Below are 16,022 nucleotides of genomic sequence, written 5' to 3'. Positions count from 1 at the left end.
CCAAAAGAAGTTAAAGTAGCTTACAAAAGTGTATATAATGCAGTGAGATTGATGAATACAAAAATAAGACAAAAAAAGAGGGCTGCCCGGTGGCGCAGCAGTTAAGTGTGCGTGCTCCGCTGCAAGGCCTGGGGTTCGCAGGTTCGGCTCCGGGGTGCACACAGACGCACCGCTTGTTAAGCCATGCTGTGGTGGCGTCCCATATAAAGTAGAGGAAGATGGGCACGGATGTTAGCCCAGGGCCAGTCTTCCTCAAGAAAAAAGGGGAGGATTCGCATCAGATGTTATCTCAGGGCTAGTCCTCCTCACAAAAAAAAAAAAAAAAAGACAAAAAGAAATCTATACTTCATTTCTTCATAGTCAGTGCTGCCAAACTGATTTGTCCAGAGAGAGTTCATTTCCTATTGCTACTCTTCTCAGTGATTCCCCAAAGTCCTTCGTTATCTTTCCTCAACTGCCCTTCCAAACCTGTATTCCAGTCGCACTGTTCTGCAGTTCCCCACACACATGACAGTAAACACCCATTAGGGAAGATCTGACCAGCATGCAAGTCATCTCCCCTTGTCTGGGAACTTCCAGATCTTCCCTGGAAGCTATGTTTATTTATGACTTCACTCTCCTGGCAATAGTTCATGAAACTGACATAACATAGGGCAAGAAGTTTCTCTTCAGTCCAAGAGCTGGGAGTAGCCATAGTCACCATGGGAATGGAGAAGCAGAGAAAGCAAGTCTGCAGAGAGAAATGATGAAGCAGAAGTAGAAAGAGAATTCCCTAGATTCCTGGTTACATCCAAACCTGATTCCAATGCCATCCTGAGCCTTGGCTGCATGTGTGCCTTTGAGTTCCCCCAAAACACCCCTAAATCCTTATAGGAATTTCCCCCTTAAACTTCCTCTAGTTAACTAATCTGCATCCCTTTCTGGGCCTTTGCCTTATCCTACATCCTGCCTTCAAGTCCCTGTTCAAGGTAACTTTCTCCCCAAAGCTCTTTCTGACTCCACCCAGACAGAAGTAATGTCTTTGTCCTATGAATTCCTACAGTACTGCAGCTATATATTTCTTATGACATATCTGCCTGAGAGTAAACTTTCATGATTATACCTCCTGTTTTTTATCATAATTTCTAAGCTTCTTGTAGAGAAGGATCCATGCCTTATTCATTATCATAATCTCCATGCACCAAGCACAGTAGAAGTGAGCAGTTGTCAACCTTTATTTGTTGAAAGAATGGATGAATGAATGAACACCTTTTATTCATTCTCTACTGTTGTGCAAATCCCTAAACCGCTCTCCTTCAGGCTGGTATTACAGAAGTGGAGATTTGATCAGCCAATTTACCCAGTTAATGTGAGCAATGTAGACAGACAAATAGGATAAGTGTGGCCCAGAAATCTACTCCAGGGCGAGAATGATGCCATTCAGTTGTCAATATTGATCACGTTTAATTAGAAAATTGCCAGATCTCTGCTGTTCTTAGTGCTATGTGGGCATCACCTAAAAGCAGAGAGATGACAAGCTGTTCCGAGCATCTGCAGCCTTTATGTAATAAACATGTTTTCATTTGAGAAAATTTCTGCTTGTTTCTGAGCAGAATCAGTAACTTTTAGAATGTCGTATTTTTTCCCCATACGAACTTTCTTCAGTGGTTATGATGAGAGAACTACTAATGTATAATTCCTCGAGTTATTAAAATTATTTATTTTAATTCACACCATATGAATGAGTACTTGCAGAATGGATTCAGAGCAGGGTTAAAAATCAAGATTAGGGTTTAAGAATTAATCACTCCAGGAACAGAATAGAGTCATCTGAGGTGCATTGTGACTTTGTGAAGTGGGCTATTAACCTGTCAGGTACCTACATACCTTCCAAACACCTCTTTGATCTTTCACGACCCTATCAGAGCCCTTTCCAGATGAAAGTACAGCTATAATCACTATGTTTTATGCCATACACTCAGTTTCTCAAAGAGCAGGTTATTCTCCAGGTGGGACTTGCTATTTCATCTGTCTAAGTCTAGAACTAGAACTAGAAAAAACCTGTCAGGAATAGTCGACAGAGGGTTAGAGCAGCAAAAATGCAAGTGTTCATTTTGCCAGTATCCATGATTTGACATGGTCATTCAGAAGTAACCGATTTGCTCATCTGAGTGTTCAGCCTTAAGAATGTTCCATTTGCATGCAGTTACTGGTAAACAAACCTCCAGGATGGATCACTCAATTGCTATTATCAAGACAAACCAAGGATTAAGGCTCTTAATATTGGTGGGATTTTCCTATCTGTGTTTATTGACTAAGGGTATGCTTAAATTATAAGCCCGCAAGAATTCATCTATGTTTTGAAAAGGCATATTGGAAAAGCATTATTCACTCTCTCTAACACAAACAATTGATTGTCATATCTTCTATAATTTGAAAGTCTCTTTTCCCCTGAAAGGAACAAGTCTCATAAGATTGATGAGAGAGAGAATTGAAAAGGGAACCCTCCCTTAACCTAATACATTCCTTTTAGCTAGCTAGAATAGAAAGTGGAAGATACAGAAAACCACAAAGAAAATTTTTAAAAATCACCGTTGATACTACCATCCTAAAAGAACCAAGGTTAAAATTTTGTTTTATATTCTTTCAGTCATTTTACTATAGATAGACATACATATAAGCATGATTAAAATTTATATTTGAAATTAAAATGGTACCATACCATTTATACTGAATTATAATACGGTTTTTTCACTTAATATGTCATAAACATTTACCTGATACAGAAGTTGGCAAATTTTTCTGTAAAGGTTCAGATAGTAAATATTTTAGGCTTTGTGGGCCATAGACTCTTTGCCACAACTATTCAACTCTATAGCAAGAAAGCAACCATAGAAAATATGTAAATGAATGGGCACAACTGTTTCAATAAAACTTTATTTATAAAAACAGGTAGCAGACACATTGTATTCATGGATTGAAAGATGCAACATAGTAAAGATCTCAATTCTCCCTAAATTGCTATACAGGTTTATCATAACTCCTATCACATTCCCAGCAAAAAATTTTTTGCAAATATAGACAAGATTATTCTAAAATTTATGTGAAAAGATGAAGAAACTAGGAGAGCTAAAGCAATTTTCAGAGAAGACTACAGTGGGAAGAATCTTTCTGCACAATTTTAAGACGTATTTTATAGCTACAGACTGTGTCATAGTGCAAACCATATATCTGACAAAGAACTTGCATGATGAGATATTACTACAGACTATCAAAACAGCTAAAATAATGACAATATCAAATGCTGGTAAGGATGCAGAGAAACTAGATCTCTTATACATTGCTCTGGGGATTATAATATGATACAGACCCTCAGCAGTTACTTAAAAAGCTAAACATACACATACCATCCGACCCAGCAATCACATTTCTAGGCATTTATCCCCCAAAAATGAAAACTTATGTCCACACAAAAACCTATACACAAATGGATTTTATAGCAGTTTTATTTGTAATAGCCAAAAATGGGAAACAACCATAATGTCCTTCAATAGGTGAATGGTTAAACAAGATCTGATACATCCATACCATGGAATATTACCTAACACTATTTGGGAATGAACTATTGATACACCTGTAACTTAGATGCATCTCAAGGACATGATGCTGAATGAAAAAAAAAGAAAGCCAATTTCCAAAGGTTACATACTGTATGATTTCATTTATGTAACATTCCCAAAATAACAGTTATAGAGATGGAGAGCAGTTAGTGGTTGCCAAGGTTTAGAAGTGGTAAGGGAGAAGGTATGGGTATGACGATAAGAGGGTGGCACCAGCGAGATCTTTGTGATAAAGGAGTAGTTCTATATCTTGATTGTGGCTGTGATCATAGGAATCTACACATGCATTGTACCAATGTCAAGTCCCCAGGTTGATATTTAAGTATAGTCATGTAAGATGTAACCAGGGGAGGAAATTAGGTGAAGGATACACAGGACCTTTCTGAACTATCTGTGCAACTTCCTGTGAATCCGTAGTTACTTCAAAATAAAAAGTTAAAAAACAAAGCAGATGGCAGGCCATTGCCATAGTTTCACTATAGTTTGCTGACCCCTTAGCTAGGTAGACAATTAGATGTTTTGACAATATTTTTATTAGCTGTAAATATATCTTTTGGTATATATATTACAATTTATATAACCATTTCCCTATTGTTTCCAATATTTCTCTTTATAAAACCAATACCTAGAATACTTTGTATCTTTTTACACATCCACAATTATTTCCTTAGAATAAATATCTAAAATTACAGTATCAAACGTATACATATCTTTAAACCTTTAGGATAATGTTGCCAAATTGCCTTCTAAAAATTTCGTACAAATTTACACTCCTATCAGCAGAGTATGAGGGTGTGTACCCACGCTTTCACCAACAATGTATATTATCTTTTTTTAAAAAAATCTTTGCATACTTATCAAGAAAGAATATCTGTGTTTTTCTTTGCTTTAAGTGTATTCTCCGTTTTATTTCTAGATCTTTGCTCATGCTGGCCCCTGCCTGGGACATATTCTGCCCCTTACCTAGCTAATTGGTACTCAACCTTCCAGTCTCAAGTAAAATAATGCTTCCTACAGGTAGACTTCCCCAATCTTTGGCCTGGATTAGGGGCCCCTCCTTATTCACTTTCACAGCACGCTGTACTTCCTCTACCTTATCACTTCTACTCTGGGGTCACAGCTTGTTTCATTGTATATCTTCAATCTCTAGACCTTAATCTCCGTAGGCCAGGAGACCTTAATCTCTGTAGAGCTGTATCTGTCTTGCTCCCTCTTTTATGCCCAGCATTAGCACAATGCCTGACAAATTGTAGGTATTCATTAACTACTTATTGAATCAATGAATGAAAAAAGAATACATCAATCATAAAGGGGATGTTCTGCTTGTTGGCAGTTCACAGCAATAATATTGATAGTGCATTTCCAGCAACATCTAGGAAAAAGGGTCCCTTACCTATGAATATAGATGTCATGTCAGAACGGAGCCTACTCCTATAGGAGGGAGACAGATTCATCAGATTACCATAGCTTAATGACACTGACCATTAAGATTATCCAAATAATTTTTGTTGTGCTAACTGTACACTCTCCAAGCCACTTTTTAGTTCTTATTTGGTTTTTAGGTACAGGCTATAGACTGCCCACACTGAGAATATGCATGTGTCATACAAGCTTGAATTTCCTTGTCCTTGTGACAATTATATTTTTTACCGAAAATTAATGAAGTGATGTCAGATTTGTACATTAGTTGCTTATGCATTTCATTATTATGAGTACATTCTTAGAGCTCCAAAATTTCCCCTAGAAGGTGGCGACTGCATCAGTGTACTACCAACATTCCATCCCTCCAAGGCCTGTCTTACTGTTCACTTCCTCAGACTACAACAGGCATAATTTTATATCTCTGTGATTTTTGTACCAAAATATTTTTATTTCATTTGACCTTTTTAAAATTTCACATATCTTCTAAAACTCTTCATGAAGTCATTAACAAGCCTCTGTGCTTTTTCTGCCTCCGCCAGAATACGTTCCTTCATTGTAATTGAATTTGACCTAAACTTGGGAAGTATTTTAATGTTCCTACTCCTGGTCAGACTCCTATGGCCCCTTTTTGGCAAGGGTTTTGAAACGTGATTCCATTCTTCATCAAAACTCCCTCTTTTTATCTATATGAATTTGCTCTTCGTGTGTAAGGGATTATTGCATTTAGCACACCACAAATGTATCTAAGGTAGTCAGGTTTATTGTAGGTAGAGTGGCTTTTAGAAAAGATCAGAAAATATGTTTAGTGGCTGAGATTTAAATATATGTAAAACAGAATTTCTTATTTGAGAATTATATTCTGGATGATGAATATTATAACCGGTTGCTAAGGGAGACTATGGAATCGTATGCAGTCTGACCTGGAAATCAGAGGAAAGTCTAGAGGAGTGGGCAATATGTTACCAAGGAAATATACTAGACTGTAATCCTGTTACTAACTTACTGAGGGACTCTATGCTAGCCACTTAACCTCTCTGAGCCTCAGTTTCCTCATTTATCAACCAAGAGAGGTGGACCAGAAGGAGGATAAATTTCCTTCCAGCTCAGAAGTTCGGTGATTCTGTGATACAACTGGTCTATCCCCTCGACATCCAATCCCAAGTAGTGAAATTTACATGGGAAATCTACAATTTACCATCTAACCAGGATTCCCTCCTTCAGACATCAATCTGTGATGTTCCCTTTTTAGCCCAGACACTTTTCACTGTCCTCCATACCTAGCAATAGAAGGAGACTCTCACCTGACTTAACTTCACTTATCCCCGTTAGCTCTCTCCCTGTCACCAGGCTTTCCTCTTCCCATCCCTCACCGAATCTGACCAGCTCATTCTCATCTTCTCTAGACCAGCTAATATTCATACATGGAAGAAGGTCCAAGGCAATGCTCAGAAACTCATTCCCAAATATCATCCCTACTATTTAACACAATCTCTTCCATTTTATTCTAACCTGAAGGAGGGCCTTTAACTGAAGGAAGGGAGAAAGAAAACTAACATCTGTTAATTATCTACCGTGGGCCCCCCTTATACATATCATCTTTACTCCTTACAACTATCTCTTGAAATATATTCTATTTCCCCCTGTATTTTTGAAGTTGAGAAAACTGAGGTTAAGGAAATTAAATAAATTGCTGAGATCAACAAGTAGTATGGCAGAGCTGGGATTCAAACTCCCAATCCATCTGACTCGAGAATTGTTCTCTTCCCACCAGACCATACAGTCCCTTATGTTCCATGAAGCCCCAGGGTTCTGGGGTATTCTCTCAGGGCCCTCTAAGAAGAGAGGACAGGAATTAGGCTCCAGCTGTGTCTTTAATCTGAACATGCCCAATGGTATTTTTTTTGTAATTATTACTAATATTTGATTTGAGGAAAAAAGATCCCACTGATTTAGAAATGTTTGTATAGCGCTTGTTTAAAAAAAATGGCACCCTAACTAGAGTTCCACCTTTTTCTACTTATAGACACTTATCTTCATACATGTTTCAGGTGATAGTTGCGAATTGAATAACCGTTCTCACCAATCATGCATCCTCAGGTACGGTTTAAAACATAATGGAGCCACAGTAGATGCTTAACAAATGTTATCCTGGGCCATTCCTTCTAGCTCTATCTAACCTCAGCTACATCAAAAATGATTGCAGGGTAGTATATTGGAATCCCGTGACACTCCTGGCTTGTAAAAATTCTACAGCTCCTATACGTAGATGTACAATTTTAATTTCGTGGCAAATGTGCTCAGGGCTACATCATGTAGCCATCTTTTTCTATTTATTTTTCTTTTTTTAATTCTGCACCTGCATCTACTCCCTTCTTTTATTTGAGCCAGTAGAGCATAATGTGTGAAAATAAAGGTCTACATTGAGAAAGAATGGATGTGTTACAAGCTGCACTTGTGAGCAAATGGTAGATAACCAGATGCATTCCTGGCGAATGTTTTTTGAAGTAAAACATTTGGCAACTCTGCAGTCAGAGGAGGGATAATAGCATCTAAAGTTAGCTACAGGGCTCAGAAGTGTTTAGCATCAGAAAGGTCAATGTGTGATCCACAGGTGAGGCAGAAGCCAGAAGAAACAGCAGCAGGAGAAATAGATAAGGGGCAAAAAGCATGGAACAAACAGCCTCAGCCTTGGGAGATAGCCTCTGGGTGTTTGCTGGGCTGGGAATCGGCAGCACCAAGTTGGAGTATTTCTGACCCTTTTATAGTTGTGTCATTCACCAAAGAAGCCACACTGGAAATGGAGAGCTAGGTTGAGTGATTTTCCTGCTGACTGCAAGGTACTTACAATTTCTCCCGGGATGGCAGAGGGATGGAGATGAAGGCCTCCCATTTCCTACCTGGGACTGCCTCACAATGGTAGAAGATGGCCAATAGTCACTGTTTTGATCCATGCAACCCCTGCAGAGGCAGTGGTCCACTGAAGGGACATCCCAAGATGCTTAACTGAGGCTCTTCTCACCCCACAGATATTTACTGCCAAGACCAGTGCCTCCATAGGGGCAGTACCTGATATCTTGGATGTGGAACTAAATCAAATAAGATCATGTCCATAGACATCCTCAGCATAGCAAGTGATGCATAATAGGTATTCTCTAAAGGTTGATACCTTCTCTGAATCAATTTCATTTTTTGGATACAGTAAATTTGAGATGCCTAAGGAACTGTTACATGGAGATAGCACTACTCAGTGGGACACTACTCAAGATAACGGCTCAAGTTCAAAACTGAGAGGCAGGTTTGTGAAAATAAGAAGGGGTGGAAATGGAAATGGCCCCTGGTGACTGTACAGTTAGGGGCTGGAATAGCCTTTTCTGAGGGCTGAGAGTCACCTTGTGTGTCCTTAACCTTATCACTTAAATTTTGATCACTAGTTGATCAGTGACCCGACTTATGGACCACGTTTATTCTGTGCATTTCATGATAAAGCAAGTAGCTAAAAACTTGAACCACTGGACCCAATGTTCGGGAAAGGAAATTTCTTGAATGGCTGCTTTCCCTGGCAAGTGCCTATGTGCCTTCCTTCACGTCCCAGACCTGAAATCTAAGCTCTAGCAATTGCGTCAGTGTCTACCATTCTCCACTAGAAGCGCTTCAGAAGTGCTAGTGATTCGGGTCATGGCCTCTTCTGTTCTCTTTTCTTTGCAAAGGAAAAAAAAGACACACATTTTAGATTTCAATTATGAGCCCTCCTGCTTGACCTTGCTGGCTCTGAAACCACAGAATGATCCCTTTCCGTGTTTCACATTTCTCCTTTTAGAAAGAGCAAGTGAGATTCAATCGGTAGGAACACGTGATGAAAAAAAATGGAGTGAAAATTGAAACTGCCTTAAACACCAGATGCCAAAAGAACAAACCTGGTAGTGATCTAACTTTTAAATATGTTGTGTGCTTTCTAGCAAGGAAAATAGCAGCAGGAAAACAGGCAACATAAATGTGTCATAACGTCCACCTACTTAAAAACACGGCATTCTAATGGGGCAGGGCTGAGAGGAATAAGAGAAAGAAAAATACAAGTAACATTATTTTAATTCCTACTATGTGTTGGGTACCTTGATATATATTTTAGGTACTATTTCATTTTCTCTAGCCTCCTTAGGAAAACATTTGCAGTTTGGATGGGATGTAAGTCTGTCTCAATCTGAGCAATGGAATTTCTTAGTGGCCCACAATGAAAGCCTTTTTATAATTCTTTTAAAAATAAAAACAGAAATTCTGTTAAAGATGATGTTTCAGGTGTCCCCAAGACTACCCCATGTTTGGAGATTCACTAAATGGTTTCATGGGACTCAGATATAGCAGTACTCACAGCTAAGATTTATTACAGCAAACTAGTAAGGATAAACAGCTGGATCATAAGGGGAAAATGTGCAGACAGAGTCTGAAGGAATCCATATACAGGTTTTCTTATTCTCTCTCCCTTCCATGAGGGGTCATGCAGAACACACTCTTCCTCTAGCAACAGAAATGCAGTATGTATTGTCATGTTTCTGCCCAAGGAAGCCTATTAGAGATTCTGTACCCAAGTCTTTTCTTGGGGCTGTTCACATAGACATTCTCTGCCTAGTACATACCAAAATTCCAGACTCCCAGAAGGAGCACAAGCATTTACCATAAATCATATTTGCACAATCTAGGCACACAGTGAACCAACCTTATCAGTTAAATATTGACCACTGGGCATGCTCTCCCAGCTGCCAGCCAAAGGCCACCTTGCAAGCAGGACTTTGTAAGATGAGAGTCTCAGGCAGGCTATGTTAACTCTTTTCTGTGCAAATAGTATAGAAAGTTAATGCTTTCATGTATATTAATGCCCACCACCACCACGCCCTTCCAAACACTTAGCGATGAGAGAGAAAATATGAAAAGGTAAAGTACTAAAGAAATAGCTGGGCTCAAAAAATAATCTCTGTAGACTAGACACAGAACCACAATGCAGAGCTACAAGTGATACTTAAGCACAGCATGTAACTAGAATAAACCCTGAAGAATGCAACAATATGAGACTAGACTAGAACATAAAGTCAGAAATTTGTTTATGGAACATTAGATCTATACTGGAAATCTGCAGGCAGCCTTGCAAATGGAAAAACTGGCACAACTCAAGTTGAAAATACTGGTTAGAGCAGTTCACATCCCTTGAGGCTATTTGCTCAGACTGAACCTAAGCAGAAGTAAAGCAAAACTTTTAAACTTAATCAAATAAACCAGATCCACTTGGTTTCAGAATCATTTAAATTTAGTCTTCAGATGGTTCCATACGTCCCACAAGTAGCTTTAAACACAGCCCTGGCCAATAGAACTTTCTGTGATACTGGAAATGTTCTTGCTGTCCATTACAGAGGCTGCTAGCCACATGTAACTACTCAGCACTTGCAATGTGAATAGTTCAACTGAGGAACTAAATTTTTAATTTTATTTCATTTCAATTAATTTAAATTTAAATAGTTATATGTAACTAGTGACTTCTGTATTGGAAACACATTTTCTAATGGGTTCATTGCCTTGTTTTCACTCTTATCACGGGAGCTTCTTTCAAAATTTGTTGGCAGTTGATTTTGAAAGCCCTTGTGCATGCGTGTGTGTGTGTGTGTGTGTGTGTCTCTTTGGGGAGTGTCAACAGCACCATTTACAAATGTATATACCTGATCATCAGAAAGAGAGACTCCAGGACTATTTTCAATCATCCTAGCTTAGTTCACCAATCATCTCTTCACATTTGTAACTTGACTCATTGGAAATCTATAACCACACCTCATGCGTTTCAGTGAAGAAGCCAAGTAAAACTTCTTGAATATTTAACTTCTTGAAATCTCAGTGAATAAATTGACTTTTCTTAAAGAAATATGAGGAGAAGGAGGAGAAAGTCGTGGTAAATGGTAGCGTCCAGCAGAGTCTATATTATGACTAATGGGTCAAGTTATAGTTTTACTTATTGGTTTTGCTTTTTAAGAAAACCAGAATGAACTATTTTCCACTTTTCTGTAAGAATTTATACTGTTGTGAAACTAAAGATTCACCAGGACACCGTCTGAATTCTAAAAATGAAGTGGAATTGATATCTGGAAACATTAGGCTAGGTTGTATGAGGAAACTTCAGGAGCGACCCTCATTTGTTCATTAACTTCATAACGTGTTCTACATGTCTCCGATGTGCAAGGCACTGCGCTAAGTAATGGATGGTGTAAAGATAAGTCCCTGACCTCCAATAATTCTGATCAAGACCTGGCACCTAGAGTGAATAAATCATTAAAAAGAAGTGTCAACACAGCATATTCCTGACTGAATTTCCCAATCAGTTCACTTTTACATTCAATTTTGCTTGACTATATCCAGAAATATTACAATCAGAAAATTTTCAGTGACAGAAAGCCATTGGTATTCATCCTTCCATCTTAAAGTTCAGTTAATAGTAATTAATTTCTTAATTTTGACAAATATGCCATAGTAATGTTAATATTAGGAAAAACTAATGAATGAAAAATGCATAGAAATTCTTTATACTATTGTCTTAGTCTGTTCAGGATGTTATAACAAAAATACCTTAGACTTGGGTGGCTTACATAACAGAAACGTATTTCTCACAGTTCTGGAGGCTGGAAAGGCCAAGATCAAGGTGCCAGTAGATTCAGTGCCTGGTGAGAGCCCATTGCCTGGTTTGTAGATGGCTGTCTTTTCACTGTGTCCTCACATGGTGGAAGGGGTAAGGGAACTCTCTAGGGTCTTTTATGAGGGCACTAATCTCATTCGCCTAATCACCTCCCAGAGGCTCCACCTTTAAACACCATCACATTGGGAATTAGGTTTCAACATATGAATTTTGGAGTGTCACAAACATTCGGTCTCTTGCAACTATCTTTGCAACTTTTCTTTAAATCTAGAATTATCCAAAAATTACAAGTATGTTAACAATAGATATGTAAGGATAATCAGGAATGTCTGAAGCTCCATAGAGCCCTCTCTGGGTTGCCTGGTAATCAGCTTACTGGGACTATGGGCTGGCTTTTCCCCTAAAATGAGAGGCTGGACACGGCCACAACTTCCCTCAAGGTCACCAATAAATCTTATATACAACCAGCACTGAAGCCCAGACTCTTTGGCAGTCTATCTCAATCTGTGTCTCCAGTGGCAAGGCAACTCTCACACTTGCTCCTTAAAAATGCACAGTAGGGAGTTGGGGTCCCCTCCTAGATCCTGTCTCCAAGATGGCCAGCTGTGCTCAGACACACCATCTTGAGAGTTCAGGAAACCCATACATCCTCTAATCCTTCTTTCTGTGGATTCCAGTCTATACCCCTTTCATGAATGATGCTTTGGAAATGCCATCATGCTTTATTTTTGAATTTTTCTTTTTGAACATTTCAATTTATTTCACTAACAAAAAAGGAAAGGTTTGAATAGCCTACTTTTTGAAAGTTGAGAATCAAAGGAAGTGAGTGGGGGCAGAGGGAGACTGAATAGAACATAGACTTGAATATGGCAAAGCTAAATCTGAAAGTATAGATTGGTTAGTGTTTCAATTCCAAAACCAGTCTTTAAATTGTCATTCTAATTTTGATGTATGCAATATTTGTGCAAACAAGTGTTTTGAGTAAAATTTTCAGATTTGCTTATTCAAAAAGCATTAACTTACATAAATCAAAAAATTTCAACTAGTTTCTCACTAATTTTAAATGTCTAGATGTATTTTTGTAAGCAAATATTATAATTATGGATAGGAAAAGTCCATTAATTTGCATGCATAAACTTAGAGGTTAGAGTGAAGTCACTTTAAATATAGAAAACTTCAAATTTTGGGAAACATCTGTAAAAAGCTTCCACTTTCCTCAGACATTAATCCGTACATTTAATGAGGAACAAGTCTTGTCTTCACAACTTCAAAGGCAGCTGCAGGTTTCTACACTGTGGTTTAGACAAGCCTATGCAAGACCTTCTCATATTGTGAATAGCTTTTTAAATAATGTGTGAAAATTCCAAGGTTGTAATATACTTAGTACCCTCACATGACAAAATAAGAGAATAAAAATCAATTCCCACCCTAAGAATGAAAAAGTGGTCCTGCAGGGGCAATACACCAATTGAATGAACAATTTCAGATTTGGGCAACAGACTTTTTGGAAGAATAGATTTATATCCTTTGTGAAAATGCAGGGCTCAGAGTTTCTTCAAATAGCTTCACAGGCAAAAATTAGTAAATTTCTTTGGAGCAGGGGGGAAAAAAGGAGGAAAAAGCAGTTATAGACAAAACTCTGCCTGAATCTTTTATATTCTCTTGTCCCCACAGCTTCCATAACTCCTGTGACCATTATTTTTCTCCCAAATCAGGAAACCTTTCCATTTTCTTGATGATCCCGTACTGATAAAGTATTTTCAGCCTGTCTCAGATACATTTTAAAATGAAGTAGAGGTTCTCTTCCAGCATGGTAGGAAAATTCCACTACAGCCTATCTTATTTTCTGATTACAAGTGAAACTATTTAACAGAACACAGAAAGAAGCTACCTGAGGACTCTGATAAGTAAACAAAATGATGGTGGATTGTGGAGGAAAGTCAGAAGTTGGAAAAGGAAACTACATGGTGGCTGAGCAGTAATTCAGGTAGCTAAAACTTTAATAAAAATACTATATTTCTGGCCAGAAGAATGGAATAAAAGGCTTGGCAAGGTGGAGAATGTGGGAAGAGTTTGAGAGACGGGATAGCAGAAGTAGGGAATATTCTTATTCTGAAGATGAGCACATACCAGTCATGGGCTCACTCCTGAGCCTGCATGTGTGAGAGAGACCCAAACAGTTTAGCAACTGCTTTAAGAATGGATCTAAGATTCCAATCACAACTCAAATCACAGAACATCTGAGACGCACATATGCAGGACAGATCCAAGGCAGCACAGCAAAGAACTGAGGTTGGAAGCACCTCCCACAGAAGGTGAAAGAAAACTTGTGATTTGAAAAGAAACAGGTGGAGATTCATTATACAATTTGTCCACTCTTGTACATGTTTGAAACTTCCATAATAAAAACTGAAAATAAAAAGATAATGGAAATACTTCAAACAAAGGTAATGTGGATATGATCTTGGGTGGTACCTATGGCAATGCAACAGGAAAAATATGTAAGAGACATTACACAGACAACAACAATCACAAAAACAATCAACATTCTCTAGAACTAGAAATATTACCAGGGATAAAGAGGGACACTACAAATGATACAAGAGTCAATTCTCCAGGAAGATGTAACAGTCCTAGAGATCTATGCACCTATCAGTAGAGCTTCAAAATACATGAAGCAAAAACTGACAGGAGAGAAACAGAAAAAATCCACAGTTTTATTTGGAGACTTCAGCACTCCTTTCTCAGCAATCGATAGAACAAGTTGACAGAAAATCGGTAAGGATATAGAAGACCTGAACAAGATTATCAACTAATTTGATGTAATTGACACTTATGGAACACTCCCAACAGCAGCAGAATATTTTCAAGTCCACATGACAGATTCCCCAAAAACAAACCTCAACATAGATAAAGGAATTGAAATCCTACAAATAGGTTCTCTGACTATAATGGAATTAATCTAGAAATCAACAGCAGAAAGATATCTGGAAAATTGTCCAATATTTAAAAATTAAACAACCCACTTCTAAATAACTCATGGGTCAAAAACAAAGTTACAAGGAAAATTAGAAAATATTCTGAATTGAAGGAAAAGTAAAACACAACATCAAAATTTGTAGGATGCAGTTAAGGCACTGCTTCAAGGGAAATTTATAATATTAAATACTCCATTAGAAGAAGAGGCGGAGTCACGATGGCGGCGTAAGCAGACTCGGAACTCACCTCCTCCCGTGGACACAGCCAATTTACAACTACTCGTGGAAAAATTACCCCTGAGACAGAACTGAAAACTGGATGAGAGGAACTCCTGCAACAACGGACAATCCTAACTGAGGTGGAAGAGGCAGAGACTCCCTTCTGGAGAGGAAAAACGCCGCCTTCACAAGCCGCCAGCTTCACGGCCGCAGGGAGCAGCTCACAGGTACGCACCCACCCTGGAGGCGCGGGGCCCTGAGCCGGGGAGCGCCCCCGCTGTGGGCATTTTGTGGACCCAGCACAATCGAGACCAGCGGCATAATATCTGACTGTGCCTGCTACTAAAACATTGGGGAGCACCCCCAGAAAACCCGGTTCACAACGAAACTAAAACCAGCTCTTAACGGGCCCACGTGCAAACTCACCTGTTTCAGAAAGCATCCTAAAATCACCAGAAAGAAAGGTGCACAGTGCTTTGGTGACAAGAGACTCACCTAATAGGCCCTGAGTGCATCTCAGTGAGGGGTGAGACCTCTCCAGGGACTGGGACATTGGCGGGGGCCATTGTTGTGGCCTGGTGTGAGCGTGCTGACACAGACGCCATTGGAGTTCTCCCTGAGGCCTGCTAGCCCAGGGTCTGCTCCACCAGCTAGAGCAGCGATTTAATCCAGCTCAGCCAGGGCAGGCAACCCACCCTAGAGACTGGCCCCACCCAACAACAAGCCCTCAGGCAACTTGTGGGCCTGCATAGATTGGTGACTGGATTCTCCACAGCCTGGCAACTGAGCCAACTTGAGCGGGGCAGGGTGTGCACAAGGAGCAGGTGGAGAGTGTGGGGCGGTGGCGGAGTGTGTGGGGCTCCCGCCGTGGAGAGACTGGGTCCGCTTCAGGAGGTTGGGGCGCGCACACGGGGCAGGACTGTGTTGACTGTGTGTATGGACCTGTGGGCGGCAGGGCTTGTCAGCTGCAGAAGACTTGTGCTTCTCAAAGATCCACATGGGGGTTTGCCCCACCTTCCAAAGCCTGAAACAATTGGGTGCTCCCGTGCCTGAGGCCAGCCCCACCCAGCTGCAATCCTCAGAGAGCTGACAAGAGACCTAATAGGCTAGAGGCTTACAGCAATTGTAAGGCCCTGA

The 16,022-nt window shown here is 39.5% G+C and overlaps 1 long non-coding RNA gene across 1 annotated transcript in view; it reads right to left on the bottom strand.

Moving 5' to 3' along the window:
• The window catches only part of LOC131420148 (uncharacterized), a 109,862-nt gene extending 94,193 nt beyond the window's left edge, over positions 1–15,669 (bottom strand). Inside the window, exons 1-2 of the long non-coding RNA XR_009223484.1 lie at positions 15,381–15,669; positions 2,757–2,851 (exon numbers count right to left, since the gene is read on the bottom strand). This is a non-coding gene — a long non-coding RNA (uncharacterized LOC131420148). The remainder of the gene's footprint in view (positions 1–2,756; positions 2,852–15,380) is intronic.
• Between the last annotated feature and the right edge of the window lie 353 nt (positions 15,670–16,022).

The sequence above is a fragment of the Diceros bicornis genome, chromosome 22, assembly GCF_020826845.1.
Source record: "Diceros bicornis minor isolate mBicDic1 chromosome 22, mDicBic1.mat.cur, whole genome shotgun sequence".
NCBI lineage: Eukaryota > Metazoa > Chordata > Mammalia > Perissodactyla > Rhinocerotidae > Diceros > Diceros bicornis.
This window is presented reverse-complemented; position numbering and strand designations above follow the sequence as displayed.